Here is a 16,524-nt window from a genome sequence, read left to right as displayed (position 1 = left end):
TAATATTGCACCCGGTGAACAATTAAACCATGAATATATGAATGCTCTTTATGTTAATCCAACTATTGATGAAAATGATGATGAAGAAATAGATTTTGATGAAACGCAACCGGATGACGATACACCCACTAGTCCTACTCCTGAAGTTAACCCAACTAATAATAATCCAAATGATCCCCCGTCTGACCCTCCTGTTACTGCCCCTACTTTTTCTAGACAACCTTCTAAACGGGCAGAAACATCTCTTGTTTGGCCATTTTTTACTCAACTAAGAGAAAAAAATAGGGCTAAATGTAAAACTTGTGGCAAAGAGTTAGTTTTTAAATATGTTGGAAGTCGGGGGAGGGGGGACGGGATATTTGACTAAACACATATTGCTACACCCTCAAGATAAAGCTAGATATTTTCGTATGAAAGCTTTGGCCGAGGGGACAAGTGCACCTAGTCAGGCTGACCTTAGTACCGGGTCAAATCAATTTCAATCGGGAATTAACACTGTTACCGGTGGTATTTTATATTATGATCCAAAAAAAGATCGGGAAGAATTGGCAAAAATGGTTACTGTTATGTGCTTACCCTATAGTTTTCCTTCTAACCCTCACTTTGTGCATTATATTAGAAAAGTTTATAATCCTACTTATAAAGGTTTTCCTCGCACAACCGTAAAGAGTGATATTTATAAATATAAACATGAATATGAACAATATTTGCGCTATTTATTTACTCATATAAATTATCGTGTTGCTATTACAACTGATATTGGTAGAAGTGGCAATGACTGTGATTACCTTACTGTTACCAGTCATTGGATTGATGACGATTGGATAATGCAAAAGCGCATTATTGCTTATAGAATAATTAATTCACGTTACACAGGGCAGTTTATTTCTAGCACGATTACGGATATTTGTAGATATTTTTGCATTAGTGATAAAATAATGTCAGTTTCAATGGATAATGCTACTAGTAACACAAATGTTGTAGCCTTGCTTACCACTACACTAAGTCCCGTATTTAGTAATATTTTTCATGTTAGATGTATTTGTCATATTTACCATTTAATTGTGGGTGATGGTATGCGGATTTTAAATGTTGAAATTGAAAAGGTTAAAATGGCTCTTAATTGGCTTTGTTATTCAAACCGTAGAAGTAGACTTAGAGAATATTTTAAAAGATGCGATGAATTTGGCCTAAGAGAAAGAAAGGTTCCTAAACCTTGCCCAACTAGATGGAATTACATGTATGAAAGTTTAGTTGTTGCATATGAATATAGAAATCCCATAAACTCAACGTTTAATGCTCATGTAAGTGATGATGATGAGCACCTTACAAATGCAGATTGGGCTAATGTTAAAATGCTTGTAGATTTTTTAGAAAAATTTTATATTGCTACAAATGAATTTTCTGGGCAATATTATCCTACTATTTCTAACTGTTTAGTTTATATTGCAGAACTTGCAAATTTGTTTGATCATTTTTCAGAGAATGGGGAAATTTATCAACTTGCTATTGATTCCATGAGAAAAAAATTTAAAAAATAATTTTTCCCTATTCCCCGTATTTATGGTGTTGCTGCATTGTTAAATCCTACTATGAAATTAGGAGGTCCTCAATTTTGGTATGAAACTGTTTATAATGGTTTAGCACTTGAAGATGAGGAGTTGTCTAAACTTGCGGACGCAATAGCCTCAATTAAAATAAATGTTCAAACTATTTATAATGCTTATCAAGTTACATTAGATCATGCTAGACCAAATGTTCTAACTCCTTCTTCTTCTAGTTCTCAATCATCTAAAAGAACTGCGGGAGTAAGAGCACTTAGTGCTTGGGCAGGGTTCAGGGGTTCTCAAGGTTCTAGTACTATTGATTTTTCACAACTAAATGAGCTTGAAGTTTATTTATCACAGGGAATTGAGGAAGTGAATCTCGACGGCTCCTTTAATATTTTGGAATGGTGGAAGAACAAAGAAAAACACTTTCCGATTCTTTCAAGGATGGCCCGAGACATTTTAACTATTCAAGCTTCAACAGTGGCATCAGAGAGCGCTTTCAGTCAAGCAAGACTTCAACTCGGTGATTATAGAGCGTCTATGAGGGAGAGCTTGGAAAAATCAGTACTTTTCAGAGATTGGATCCGTTCGAAAAGAAGAAATTTTGGACTTGTTGAATCACAATCAGAGGTAGACGAAGCTTATGAAGAAATGCTAGCTGAACTTGCGGAGGATGATGCTTCGCCTGGAAGCGGTGATGACCAAGCTTCATTTTCGCCACCACCAACGGAAATTTCTCCGGACCTTGAAGGATTTATGAAATTTGTAAGAGATACCATGTAAATTAATATGTAACTTGTATTTTTGCACATCTTGATTAGTTTCTTTTTCTTCTCAATGGAGGTATTAGCACCTTGTTGTGCTCATTCCATAAGGGGGAGGAAGACTAAGAAAGATATTTCCATGATTTTTTAATGCTATAATAAAAATATAACGCATTGCTTTGAATATCTCTTTATAATATTTTTGTCTTTTTATATATCTTAAGCTATACATATAGTATAATATAGTATATACTATACTGTACTATATATATATACATATATATATAGTATAGTATAGTATATATATTATAACGCATTGCTTTGAATATCTCTTTACAATATTTTTGTCTTTAAATTTGAATTAAAAAATTTAGGTGACAATTCTATAATATAATTTACTAGGAATTGCCTTAGATATTTTTATTATCATTTTTTTCTCTAACTTGTATAAAAATAATTTAAAAAATAAAAAGTATCTGTTGGGCCCGCTTAGGCCCGGGACCGGCCCACTTAACACGGGACCGTTAGTTCGTGGTTCCGGTCCCGGACCGGTTCCAACAAGAAGCCCGCGAAGCCCGGGACCGCTTAGGACCGGTCCGCCTAGTACCGGACCACTTAGGACCGGGCCCGCGAAGCCCACTTAGTACCGGGCCCGGCCCACATGCCACCCCTAGTACTATAGTACAAATTGGATCTTACAAGGGAGAACTTAAACACAAGATTTTTTTTTTCTCACAAGGATCTCGTCCTTATATAACTTCCACCGCAGCTCGTAGCCCGGTTTAAATATATCAATTTATTTTAAAAAATGCGAGAATCTCGTCCTCAGTTCTGAATCGCAAGTAATATGCACATCGTGCCAATTGAAAATTCTATTTTCTCCTTTTAAATAATTTCGGTTACACCAAATCATAGCACATGATGAACCCCACACCGGTAGGGCATATAATTCACAATTTGCAATTAATTATTCGTAATTTACATCAAAATTTACCGAAATGAATAACAAAAAGCTACATTTAGCCTCGCAGCTCTTATTAGTGACCAACACGAAATGATAGGCGTAGTTATCTCCATAAAATCTCCCAACAAGGGGAACACATAAGTAGATTATAGAATTATGAAGCTTACTCATAAGTGGAGCAACATAGAAGGACGTGTTTCGATACTGAGAACCGAATCAAGTTAAGGAAATTATTCCTTTATATTATATCAAGGTCGTATCTGTAACGACACCAACTGATGTAGCGACCTTCGCCATACCATAAAAATATATCAACGGTTGGGTCTCCACCTCTAGGGCGCCTTCTACCCGCCTGTCCTCCACCCCTAACTAGTCGTGTGGTTGGTGTAGTAACTTCAATGGGGCACGTAGCCTGAGTGCTTTGATGAAATTTGACTCTCCCAAGTTTGGGACAATTTTCTCATGATGTGCCTAGTATCACATATTCATACCAACCCCCTTGCGGGTTTGGATGCTCATATTGAGTCTGTGCCAGATAACTGGAATAACCATTGTAGGAACTCATGTCGGTGGTGCATTAAAATAACTTACTGGAGCACCCCGAGTAATCTGATGTGCGGACAGGGATGACCGACTGCCCGAGCCCCTGCCATAATGATTTATACTTGCGGAGTAGAATCCACTGAATCCCCCAGAACCTCGAGACGTCTTGGTCTCCTTAGTTTCCTTTTTCCTCACCCCGAACACATTCTAATATCTTGGTAATTTGTACAACTAGCAGCAATGAAGTATCAGCTTGTAGCTCCCGAGTCGTACAAAATTTTATGATCACAGCTTGTATAAATCAACCAGACGCCAACGTCCGTTGCACCCCCCACATGATTCACTAGGTGATCTCTCAATACGCCCGCATCTTCAGTCGGAACCACACATTGAGGCAATGTTTGAGCATCTCTAGCTCCCTCATAGTCCATCTGTGGCATCACGAACCGTCGACGCACAACTGATACTGAGTGCGTAATGTCATACACGAGTGGATACAAAGGAATATAAGATATATGTTTCAAGCTAAATCAATGCCGCACGATAAGGAGTCAAAGAAGTAAATATTTCCTAATAGTTCCATAACCTCTCGAAGATAAGTACAGACGTCTCCGTACCGATCCGTAAGACTCTACTAAACCTACTTGTGACTCATGACACCTATGAACCTAGAGCTCTGAAACCAACTTATCACGACCCCAAATTCCCTCCGTAGGAGGTCGTGATGGTACCTAGTCTCTAAGACTAGGTAAGCCTATCAATGCGGAATAATCATAAATATCTGAAAATAAATAAACTACAATTCAAATGATTACAACTCCCAAAACCCGGTAGAAATAAGTCACAAGCTTCTAAGAATTTATTCACAATGTCTCTATAAGTCAAGGTCTAAATAAAATATAAGGAAGCAACATAAAATGATAGAAGGGGACTCCGGAGTCTGCGGGCACTGGCAGATATACCTCGAAGTCTCCATGCGAAGGTAACTCGCTGACGTCTAGCCTGGTAAAATGTACCTGGATCTGCACAAATAGATGTGCAGATGCGTAGTATGAGTACACCACAGCGGTACCCAGTAAGTGCCAAGCCTAACCTCGGTAGAGTAGTGACGAGGTCAGATCAGGCCATACTGGAAATAATAAAAGACAGGGTAAAATTTTTAACAATACAATAATAATAAAATGACAATGGCAATGAATCAAGTCCACCCAAGCCCTCACTCTTCTTCGCGAACGCGTGGCCTCTCTCGCGTTCGCGATGCACACTGGACCTCACCCTTCGCGAATGCGTCCCTTGCTTCGCGAATGCGAAGAATAAACTCTCGACTTCCCAAGTTCCCCTACGCAAACGCGAGACCTCACTCGCGAGCGCGAAGAAGGAAACCAGAGCTAGACACCAGAAATTCTTCAGCTGTTCTCCAAGTCTAAAATCGATCTGTTAACCTTCCGAAACTCACCCGAGTCCCCCGGGACCTCAACCAAAAAATCCAACAAGTCCTAAACCATCATACGAACTTAGTTGAAACCTCAAATCACATCAAACAATGCTGAAACCACGAATCATACCCCAATTCAAGCTTAATGAAACTTAAGAATTTTCAACTTCTACATTCGATGCCGAAACCTATCAAATCAAGTCCGATTGACCTCAAACATTGCACACAAGTCATAAATGACATAATAGAGCTATAAAAAATTTTAGAACTTTATTCCGACTCCGATATCAAAAAGTCAACTCCCCGCTCAAACTTTCAAACTTAAATGTCTATTTTAGCCATTTCAAACCTAATTTAGCTACGGACTTCCAAAAATATTTTCGGACACACCCCGAAGTCCAAAATCACCATACGGAGCTATTGGAATCATCAAAACTCTATTCCAGGGTCATTTACACATAAGTCAATATCCGGTCAACCTTTTCAACTTAAGTTTTTATTTTGGAGACTAAGTGTTTCAATTCATTTCGAAATCTCTCCGGACTCGAACTGACTACCCCGGCAAGTCACAATACAGCTATAAAGTACAGAATGAGCAGTAAATGGGGGAATGGGGCTATAACTCTCAAAATGATCGGTCGGATCCTTACATCCTCCCCCTCTTAAACAAACGTTCGTCCTCGAATGAGTTTAGAATTATACCTGAAGTGGTGAAAAGATAAAGATAACAACTACGCATGTCATGCTCGGTCTCCTAAGTCGCCTCCTCGACCGGATGACCCCTCCACTGTACTTTTACTGAAGCAATGCTCTTCGATCTCAACTTTCTAACATGTTTGTCCAAAATGACCACTGGTTCCGCAACATAGGATCGATGCTTGTCCAACTGGACCGAGCTGAAGTCTAACACATGAGATGGAGCATCGTGATACTTCCGGAGCATGGAAACATGGAACACTGGATGAACTGCAGAGAGACTATGTGGTAGTGCAAGTCTTTAAGCCACATCTCCAACTCTCTCGAGAATCTCAAAAGGTCTGATATATCTCAGGCTCAACTTGCCTTTCTTTCCGAACCTCATAACACCCTTCATAGGAGAAACCCGAAGCAAGACCTGCTCACAACCATGAATGCAACATCACGAACCTTCTGATCCGCATAACTCTTCTGTCTAGATTGGGCTGTATGAAGTTGATCCTGAATTAACTTAACCTTTTCCAAAGCATCCTAAACCAGGTCTGTACCCAATCGTCTAGCCTCGTCTGGTTCGAACCAACCCACTGGAGATCGGCACCGCCTACCATACAAGGCCTCATACGGAGCCATCTGAATGCTCGACTGGTAGCTGTTGTTGTAAGCAAACTCCGTAAGTGGAAAGAACTGATCCCAAGCACCCCCAAAATCCATCACACACGCACGAAGCATATCCTCCAATATCTGAATAGTACGCTCGGACTGTCCGTCCGTCTGAGGGTGAAATATTATACTCAACTCCACACGAGTACCCAACTCTCGATGTGCGGCTCTCCAAAACTGTGATGTAAACTGCGTACCCCGGTCAGAGATGATAGATACCAGTACGCCATGTAGCCTAACAATCTCGCGAATGTAAACCTGAGCCAGCTGCTCCAAAGATTAAGTAGTAACCACAAGAATGAAATGAGCTGACTTGGTCAATCTATCCACGATCACCAAAACTGCATCAAACTTCCTCTGAGTCCGTAGGAGCCCAACAATGAAATCCATAGTGATCCGCTCCCATTTCCATTCTGGAATCTCTAACTTCTGAAGCAATCCACCCGGTCGCTGATGCTCATACTTCACCTGCTAACAATTTAGGCACCGAGCTACATACTCCACTATGTCTTTCTTCATCCGCCTCCACCAATAGTGTTGTCTCAAATCCTGATACATCTTTGCAGCACCCGGATGAATGGAGTACCGCGAACTATGGGCCTCCTGGAGAATCAACTCACGCAAGCCATCTATATTGGGTACACATAGCCAATGCCCTGCATCCGTAATACACCGTCATCTCCAATAGTGACTTCCTTGGCATAACCATGTTGAATTATGTCCTTAAGGACAAGCAGATGAGGGTCATCATACTGACTCTCTTTGATACAATTATAAAGAGAAGACTGAGAAACCACGCAAGCCAAAACTCGGCTCGACTTAGAAATATCCAGTCTAACAAACTGGTTGGCCAAGGCCTGAACATCCAAGGCTAAAGGCCTCTCTACTACTGGTAAATATGATAAGCTGCCCAAACTCTCTGTCTTACGACTCAAGGCATCAGCCACTTTATTGGCCTTCCCGGGGTGATAGAGAATAGTGATATCATAATCCTTAAGCAACTCCAACCATCTCCGCTGCCGCAAATTAAGATCCTTCTGTTTAAACAGATGATGTAGACTTTGATGATCGGTATAAACCTCACAATGGACACCATATAAATAATGTCGCCAAATCTTCAAGGCATGAACAATAGCTGCTAACTCAAGGTCATGAACCAGATAATTCTTCTCATGTACCTTTAAATGTCTGGACGCATAGGCAATCACCCTACCGCCTTGCATCAGCAGTGCGCCGAGACCAATGTGCGATGCATCACAATACACAGTATAAGACCCTGAACCTGTAGGAAATACCAATACTAGGGCTCTAGTCAAAGTTGTCTTGAGCTTTTGAAAGCTCTCCTCACATTCCTCGGTCCACCTGAACGGAGGACCCTTCTGGGTCAAATTGGTCATAGGTGTAGCAATAGATGAGAAATCTTTTTCAAATCGGCGATAATACCCCGCCAAGCAAAGAAAACTCCGGATCTTAGTAGCTGATAACGGTCTGGGACAACTCTGTACTGCTTCAATTTTCTTCGATCTACCTGGATCCCCTTGTTCGTTACCACATGACCCAAAAATCCTACTGAATTAAGCCGGAATTCACACTTTGAAAATTTTGCATACAACTTCTTTTCTCTGAAAGTCTGAAGCACAATCCTCAGGTGCTGCTCATGATCTTCCCGGCTCCGGGAATACACCAGAATGTCGTCAATAAACACAATGATGAAAGAATCAAGATAGGGCTGAAATACATTTTTCATTAAGTGCATAAATGTTGTTGGGGCATTGGTCAGCCCAAATGACATTACAAGGAACTCATAATGACCATACCGAGTCCTGAAAGCAGTCTTCGGGATATCTGGCTCCCAAATCTTTAGTTGATGATAGCCTGAATGCAAGTCGATCTTAGAGAACACTCTGGCACCCTGAAGCTGATCAAATAGGTCATCAACACGAGGTAATAGATACCTGTTCTTCACTGTAACCTTGTTCAACTGGCAGTAATCAGTACACATCCGCATAGAACCATCCTTTTTTTTCACAAATAAGACAGGAGTACCTCAAGGCGATACACTGGGCCTAACAGAACCCTTATCAAGCAGCTCATGTAACTGCTCCTTTAATTCTTTTAATTCTGTTGGGGCCATACGATATGGTCGAATAGAAATGGGTTAAGTGCCCGATAACAAATCAATGCCAAAGTCAATATTCCTGTTGGGTGGCATACCCGGAAGATCCACTGGAAATATATCAGGAAAATCCCTTACTATAGGAACTGACTCCACGGTAGGAGTATCAACACTAACATCTCTCACATATGCCAGATACACAACACACCCCTTCCCAACCATTCGCTGAGCTTTAAGAAATAAAATAACCCTGCTAGGAATATAATCCAAGGTACCTCTCCACTCTAGCCACGGTAGACCTGGCATAGCCAACGTCACCATTTTGGCATAATAATCAAGGATAGCGTGATAGGGCGACAACCAGTCCATGCACAAAATAATATTAAAATCCACCATACTGAGCAATATTAAATCAGCTCTAGTCTCAAAACCACTTATAACAATCAAACACGACCAATACATGCGGTCAACAATAATAGAATCACCTACAGGTGTAGATACATAAATAGAAGAACTCAAAGAATCACGGAATACGCCCAAATACGCGGAAAAATAAGATGACACATAAGAATAAGTGGAGCCTGGATCAAATAAAACCGATGCATCCCTATGACAGACCGGAACAATACTTGTGATAACAGAATCAGATGCAACGCCCTCCGTCCTAGCAGGAAAGGCATAATATATGACATGGCCTTCCCCTCTAGGGCGACCTCTACCTATCCGACCTCCACCTCTAGCTGGTTGTGCAGGTGGAGAAGCAAGTGGTGCAGTAACGTCAGCGACACAGACATCGTGCTTGCTTCCGTTCACATCAAATATTGTTCTTTTCCCTTTTTCCCCTAGGCCCTGTAGAATGGGTGGGGCCTGAGAAACCTGTGGGGGTGAACCCCTCTTAAGTCTGGGGAAATCCCTCATTATATGACGAGTGTCACCATACTCAAAATAAGCCCTCGGATGACGTGGCTACTAGGACTGGCTCGGGCCTGATCGGATGGACTGACAGCTGAAAGCACCCCATGTAGGAGGTACAGTAGACAGTGGCGGTGCATAATATGGAACCTGAGGTCTGGGAGTAGCCGGAATACCGCTGGAAGCTGGAAGTGCTAAATGAATAGGAAGGCTCACATAGCATCTACCATGATGGGCTGCAGCTGGGGCACGAGAACTGTTATATGTATCAGAATCTCGGGGTCTCTTAGCTTCCCTCTCTTCTCTCTCCCAGACCCACATACCTTCAAATCTCCTAGCAATTGACACCACCTATTGGTATGCGATGTCCATCTCCAGCTCTTGGGCCGTACTGAATCTGATACTAGGGTGGAGCCCCTCAATAAATTTGTGAACCCTCTCTCGAACAGTAGCAACTAAGGCTAGTGCATGCCTAGCCAAATTACTGAATCAGACCGCATACTCTGACACGGTCATAGAACCCTGGCGCAACTGCTCAAACTCCGCGTGCTATGCATCTCTCAGACTCTGAGGAACATACTCCCTCAAGAACATATCTTAAAATTGAATCCAAGTGAGTGAAGTTGCCTCAGCCGGACTATCCAACTCGTATGCTCGCCACCACTGGTAGGCCGGTCCTCTAAGCTGGAATGCCATGAAAGAAACCCTGCTAGATTCCACAATACCCATAGTACGGAGGATACGGTGACATTCCTCAAGAAAACCCTGAGCATCCTCTGAAGCCAAACGGTTGAAAGTGGGAGGGTGGTACTCTTGTACCTCTCGAGCCTGAGCTACTCTCCCTCCGAAACTGTTGCCCTAGCCTCCGAAGATAAGTACAGACGTCTCCGTACCGATCCGCGAGACTCTACTAAAACTGCTTGTGACTCATAATACCTATGAACCTAGAGCTATGATACCAACTTGTCACGATCCCAAATTCCCCTATGTAGGATGTCGTGATGGCACCTAGTCTCTAAGACTAGGTAAGTCTATCAATGCGGAATAACTGAATATAAACTGAAATTTATTCCTTAACAGTTGAATAAATAAGAACTGCAAATTTAACAATTTCAACTCTCAAAACCCAGTAGGAATAAGTCACAAGCTTCTAAGAATTTATCCACAATGTCTCTATACATCAGAGTCTAAAGAAAATAAGAAAAACAACATAATAAGGATAGAAGGGGATTCCGAGGTCTGCGGACTCTGGCAGATATATCTTGAAGTCTCCGCGTACAACTAGTTCACTAATGCCTGGTCTAATAAGAAGTACCTGGATCTACACAAAAAAAATATGCAGAAGCGTAGTATGAGTACACTACAGCGGTACCCAGTAAGTGCCAAGCCTAACCTTGGTAGAGTAGTGACGAGGTCGGGTCAGGCCCTACTGGAAATAATAAAAGACAGGGTAAAATGTTTAACAATACAATAATAATAAAATAACAATGAGAATGAATCAAGTAAGTAGTATGTCAGAATTTAACTACACAGAATAAAAGCAAATAATACCTCGCGGAAGGAAAACAGAAATTTACAACTTTAAGGAACACAACAAAATAACCAAAGGTAAATGCAGCCATAAAGAAATATCAACAAGGGCACTCCCGAGGTACCGCCTCGTAGTCCTTAATCATAAATTATTTTAAAGAAATTATTTTTCTGAAATAGCATTTCGCATTTTAGCGACCCTTATCACACCACATGACTTCTAGTAGTTCTCCTACTAGCCATGTATATCAAGCCACCCTTATCTCACCGCATGCGTTTCAACACCCAGACCTTATACCACTGCATGCGTATCAATATCACAATATATCATAATTTGCACCTCAAGTGCCCAAATAATTCAACTTGCCAAAATAAATCAACAACAATAATATTGTCCATAATAAAGAGCTCACGGCTCAATCACAATGAGTACAAAATCTCACAAAATATTCAGGAATGAATAACTCAGCAAAGATAATATTTCACAAATTTAACACCTTGCTTTAATATCAATTTTTTAAATATAAAATACTTCATTTTAATAATATTTAGATGAAGAAATCCAACCTTTAAATAATGCACAGAACAAAAGAAGCAGAGTTTCAACTAAACAGGTAAAATTTACGAAAATATATTAATGATGATGAATATAACAGAATAAAATAATTTAATTAATATGCAATAATGATCTACACAACTTAAGGACATAATCTTCCATATTTAGCCCGTGTACACACTCGTCACCTCGTGTACACGACTTTCAATACATCAAATTTTTCATGTCAATACCAATCCTAAGGGAAATTTTCCTCCACACAAGGTTAGACAAGTCACTTACCTCGAACCGGGTAATTCTTAACTCTGCTATGCCTTTGCCTCGTGAATTGGCTTCCGAAAGCCTCGTATCTAGTCATAATAATTTCGATTCAGTCAATACAAATTATTAGAATTAATTCCATATGAAAATACTAATTTTTTAATAAAAATCCAAAATTTAACTCAAAAACGTCTCGAAACGCGACAAAAGTTATAAAATATGAACGCCAATTCAACCACGAGTCCAACCATACCAAAATCACCAAATTCCGACATCAACTAGACCCTCAAATCTTCAATCTAAACTTAGGGATTTTCACAATTTTTCCAATTTAATCCACCAATTCAATGTTAAAAACTACCATAGATTCGGGTACTTTAACCAAAATTGAGTTAAGAATACTTAGCCCGATATTTTCCTTAAAAATCTCTCGAAAATCGCCTATTCCCGAGCTCTAATTTGTCAAAAATAGAAAATGGGACGAAGTCCCATTTTTAGAACTTAAAGTTTCTGCCTAGGGATTTCTTCTTCGCGAACGCGACCCTTGCCTCGCGTTCGCGAAGCACAAAATATGCTGCTCAAAATTTCCTCTTCGCGAACACGAGGGTCCTCTCGCGAACGCGATGACCAGGGGTCCCGTGCCTTCGCGAACGCGTAGGTTAACGCGTGAAGTCCACCCAAGCCCTCACTCTTCTTCGCGAACGCGTGGCCTCTCTCGGGTTCACGATGCACACTGGACCTCACCCTTCGCGAATGCGAAGAAGGAAACTAGAGCTGGACACCCGAAATTCTCCAGCTGTTCTCCAAGTCCAAAATTGAACTGTTATCCTTCCGAAACTTATCTGAGTCCCCCGTGACCTCAACCAAAAACTTCAACAAGTCCTAAAACATCATACGAACTTAGTTGAAACCTCAAATCACATCAAACAACGCTAAAACCACGAATCATACCCCAATTCAAGCTTAATGAAACTTAAGAAATTTCAACTTCTACATTCGATGCTGAAACCTATCGAATCAAGTCCGATTGACCTCAAACTTTGCACACAAGCCATAAATTACATAACGGAGCTATGAAAATTTTGAAAATTTTCAGAACTGGATTCCGACTCTGATATCAAAAAGTCAACTCCCCGGTCAAACCTCCAAACTTAAATTTCAATTTTAGCTATTTCAAGCCTAATTTCGCTACGGACTTTCAAAAAAAATTCCGAACACGCTCCTAAGTCCAAAATCACCATACGGGGCTATTGAAATCATCAAAACTCTATTCCGGGGTCGTTTACACATAAGTCAATATCCGGTCAACCTTTTCAACTTAAGTTTTTATTTTGGATACTAAGTGTCTCAATTCATTTCGAAATCTCTTCGGACTCGAACTGACTACCCCAGCAAGTCACAATACAGCTATAAAGTATAAAATGAGCAGTAAATGGGGGAATGGGGCTACAACTCTCAAAACGACCGGTCGGGTCGTTACAATTTATCATTATTGTTAAATGTTGATGAGTGCTAATATATAGTGTGGAGTAGGAGAGAGTTAGAATTTAAAGTTTATGAGTTCTGAATTTGCTATAAAACTCATATTTTATTTTAATGATTGGGGTCGTAATTAAATATTTATATATATTTAATAAATTTTTAATACAAATACAGAATCTAAATAAAGTTATTAGGTTTCGTACCAGAGGCGGACGCACATTATAGGTTGAGGGGTTACCAGCACCCGAAAATATCAACAAAACTCTATGTATACTTGCAAATGTCTTTAAAAGATAGTTAGATATTAGCATATGCCCCATACCAATTTTTATGAGCAATGATAAATTTATATTGAATGTCATAATGCCCCACAACTATCGAATTCTAGATTCGCCTCTGTTTCGTACAAATGCGCAACTAATATTATAGCTCCGCCCTCTGCGGACAGTATACTTAGTTGTATATATGTGTTGCACTTTTGTATACATCTACAGACAAAGTTCTTTGTCTGGCTGTGGGCATACAACTGTACTGCTACAGAGTGCAGACTTAGTATTTAATGAAATGAAAGGGTTATTAATGCAACAATGGAATTGACTTTGCTACCTACCAGTCAAAAGCTGAGGAAGTAAACGAAGGAAAATTCCAAACACATAATTGCCTCGACCACCGACCCTCTTTGTCTCCAAAACGACATTGAATTCAAAGTGGTCCCTCGTGAGGCCTAAAAAAAATAATACTCTCTGCGATTTACTTTAAGTGATTTGTTTGCGCAATTTTCACATATATTAAAGAATTCATCTTTTAACATTAATTAACAATAAAATTGATCATATTAACCTTAATTTGCTAATTAAAAATATAACAAACTATTCATATACTTTTTACTTCAAGAGAAACTTTGGAAAGAAGAAGTTAATTACTTTTTTATATCTGAAAAAATTAAATATTATGGACGACAAAAAAAGCTAAAAAAATCACTTAAACTGGATCGGAGAAAGTATTTATTAGAGATTGATGACATTCTAGCATATTGAATAGTATTTTGATGAATTGTTTTGAGTATTAAAGTAAAATAACAATGTTTAAGTGTTGGTTGAAGTAATAATATAATCTCCCTTCGTTGCAATTTGCATGACGTAGTTTAACTTGACACTAAGGAAAAAAAAAATTAAAACTTGTTATCTTAAAAGATTAAAGAGTAAAAGAGTTATGGGGTCGTTCTGTAGCTATAAAAGTTTCGCATTACGGGTAAAAATTGGCAAAATAAAAAGTTTAAAATTAGAATGTTTACAAATATAATTTTTTTTTTTAAAATAAATTAATAAGGAAAGTGAGTCATATAAATTGAAACAAAGAGAGTAACATTTAGAATTAAAATAATTACCAAGGAAAATGACTTTTGTTTACAAGTGAAGGAAGTGACCTCTCTCCTATTTTTTATTATAATATACAGTTGATCGCTTGCATCCATCCAAGGGAATTATCACATCAATGTGTCCCCTCTGTCACAATCCGCACTTTGGGGTTGTGATTTCGGCCCAGAATTGGTGAGAAAAGGCTCTTTTGATTGTCTTACGTAGATCTATCTACTCGGACAACTTGGACTTTTTAATTTTAAGCATATATAAGGGGGTATAGATGATAAAAGCTCCGACCTGCCTTCCCCATACGTGCTTCCACCAAGCCGTATTGAAAGCTACCTTGGGGGCAACCTCAAGGGCCTGCCTGGATGACTCAAAGGAGTGTCCTAGGTATCCATACGAGTTTGGGAACTCTATGGACAGCGCAACGCCTTCGGGCTAGCGTTGGGCACCAAAGTGGCGCTGGAGGCTCGATGTGTGGGATGGCCTGCCCCGCGGGCTGCCGAAATATTGGAAGAGAGCTCCGTGCCGATTGGATACTTGATGCACCTATCTTAGGGGCATCATGTATTGACTTGTGAGCATGGCTTGGGTTCAACCATGCGAGCAAGGGTCCGTTGGCCGTGCAGTTGTGGGGCGACACTGCACTAGACGGGATGGAAGTGTGTCGCGAGGATTATGTATGGGCATGGCACGAAAGACGCGCATGACAATGGCCAAGGACTAAAGGTTGCCTTACTCGGGCGAAGCACGAGCTAGTTGCGGATGCACTAGGCGAGTGTCAAGCTTGAGGATTGGGATGTGCACGCGAGAGCGATGCTCAGTCTTGGACGAGGGACAAGACATGTCCTAAGCCAATCCCCTAGGGCGTGCATGGATTATGATCCTAAGATGAGAAGCGCCACGATATGTCTAGGGCCAAGTGCCTAGACATCTTACGGGCGGCACAAGTTGGGGCGAGCCTCATGGGCGAGTCCCACCAACATGCACAAGATCGTGCTTGAAAACCTGGGAAAGGACGAAGGCTGACCTGCAGCGAGGGGAACTGTAGGCGCCGCACAGGGGAATCGATCCAGCTGGCGAGCGTAAGAAAACGGGTCTGTGACACCCTCACTGCATCTTCTTCTCATTTCGTATAGTATTTAAGCTCAATAGAAAATCGTAGTAGATCAGTTAGTTGTCTACCTAAGCTTTTACCTTAAGTGAGATTCAATTCCGTTCTGAGATTAAAAAAAATGACAAAGAAAAAAGTAAATAAAAAGAGCATGAATTATTCCCCATGTCAAATTACCCTTCATATTTTTCCATTTTATCAGTTAACCTTTAACAAATCAGAAGTAATAGATTTTTTTATTTTTTTTGGCTAAACAGGACCATCTTGCCACAACAAATTATTTTACTTTACTACTACAGTACTACTACTATTAGTTACATGTCTAAAATATTTCTTACGTTTCAGCTTAATTTCACAATTAACTATATAGTATAATTTATACCGTCTCCAACTTCAGGACTTATTTTGACTCTTATTAAGATAAAATGGTTCAATCCATCTAATCATCCACCCCGTTAGAAGGAACTCGGTCTTAATTAGCCCAAGGTCTTTCCTATCAATTGATCCTAAATATTGTTTTCATAAAATATATCACATCTGGGATATATTTATATTTATAATTTTATAAAAAATAATC

Source organism: Nicotiana tomentosiformis, chromosome 10 (genome assembly GCF_000390325.3).
Source record: "Nicotiana tomentosiformis chromosome 10, ASM39032v3, whole genome shotgun sequence".
NCBI lineage: Eukaryota > Viridiplantae > Streptophyta > Magnoliopsida > Solanales > Solanaceae > Nicotiana > Nicotiana tomentosiformis.
The sequence above is the reverse complement of the archived record's forward strand: the minus strand, read 5'-3'. Positions refer to the sequence as shown.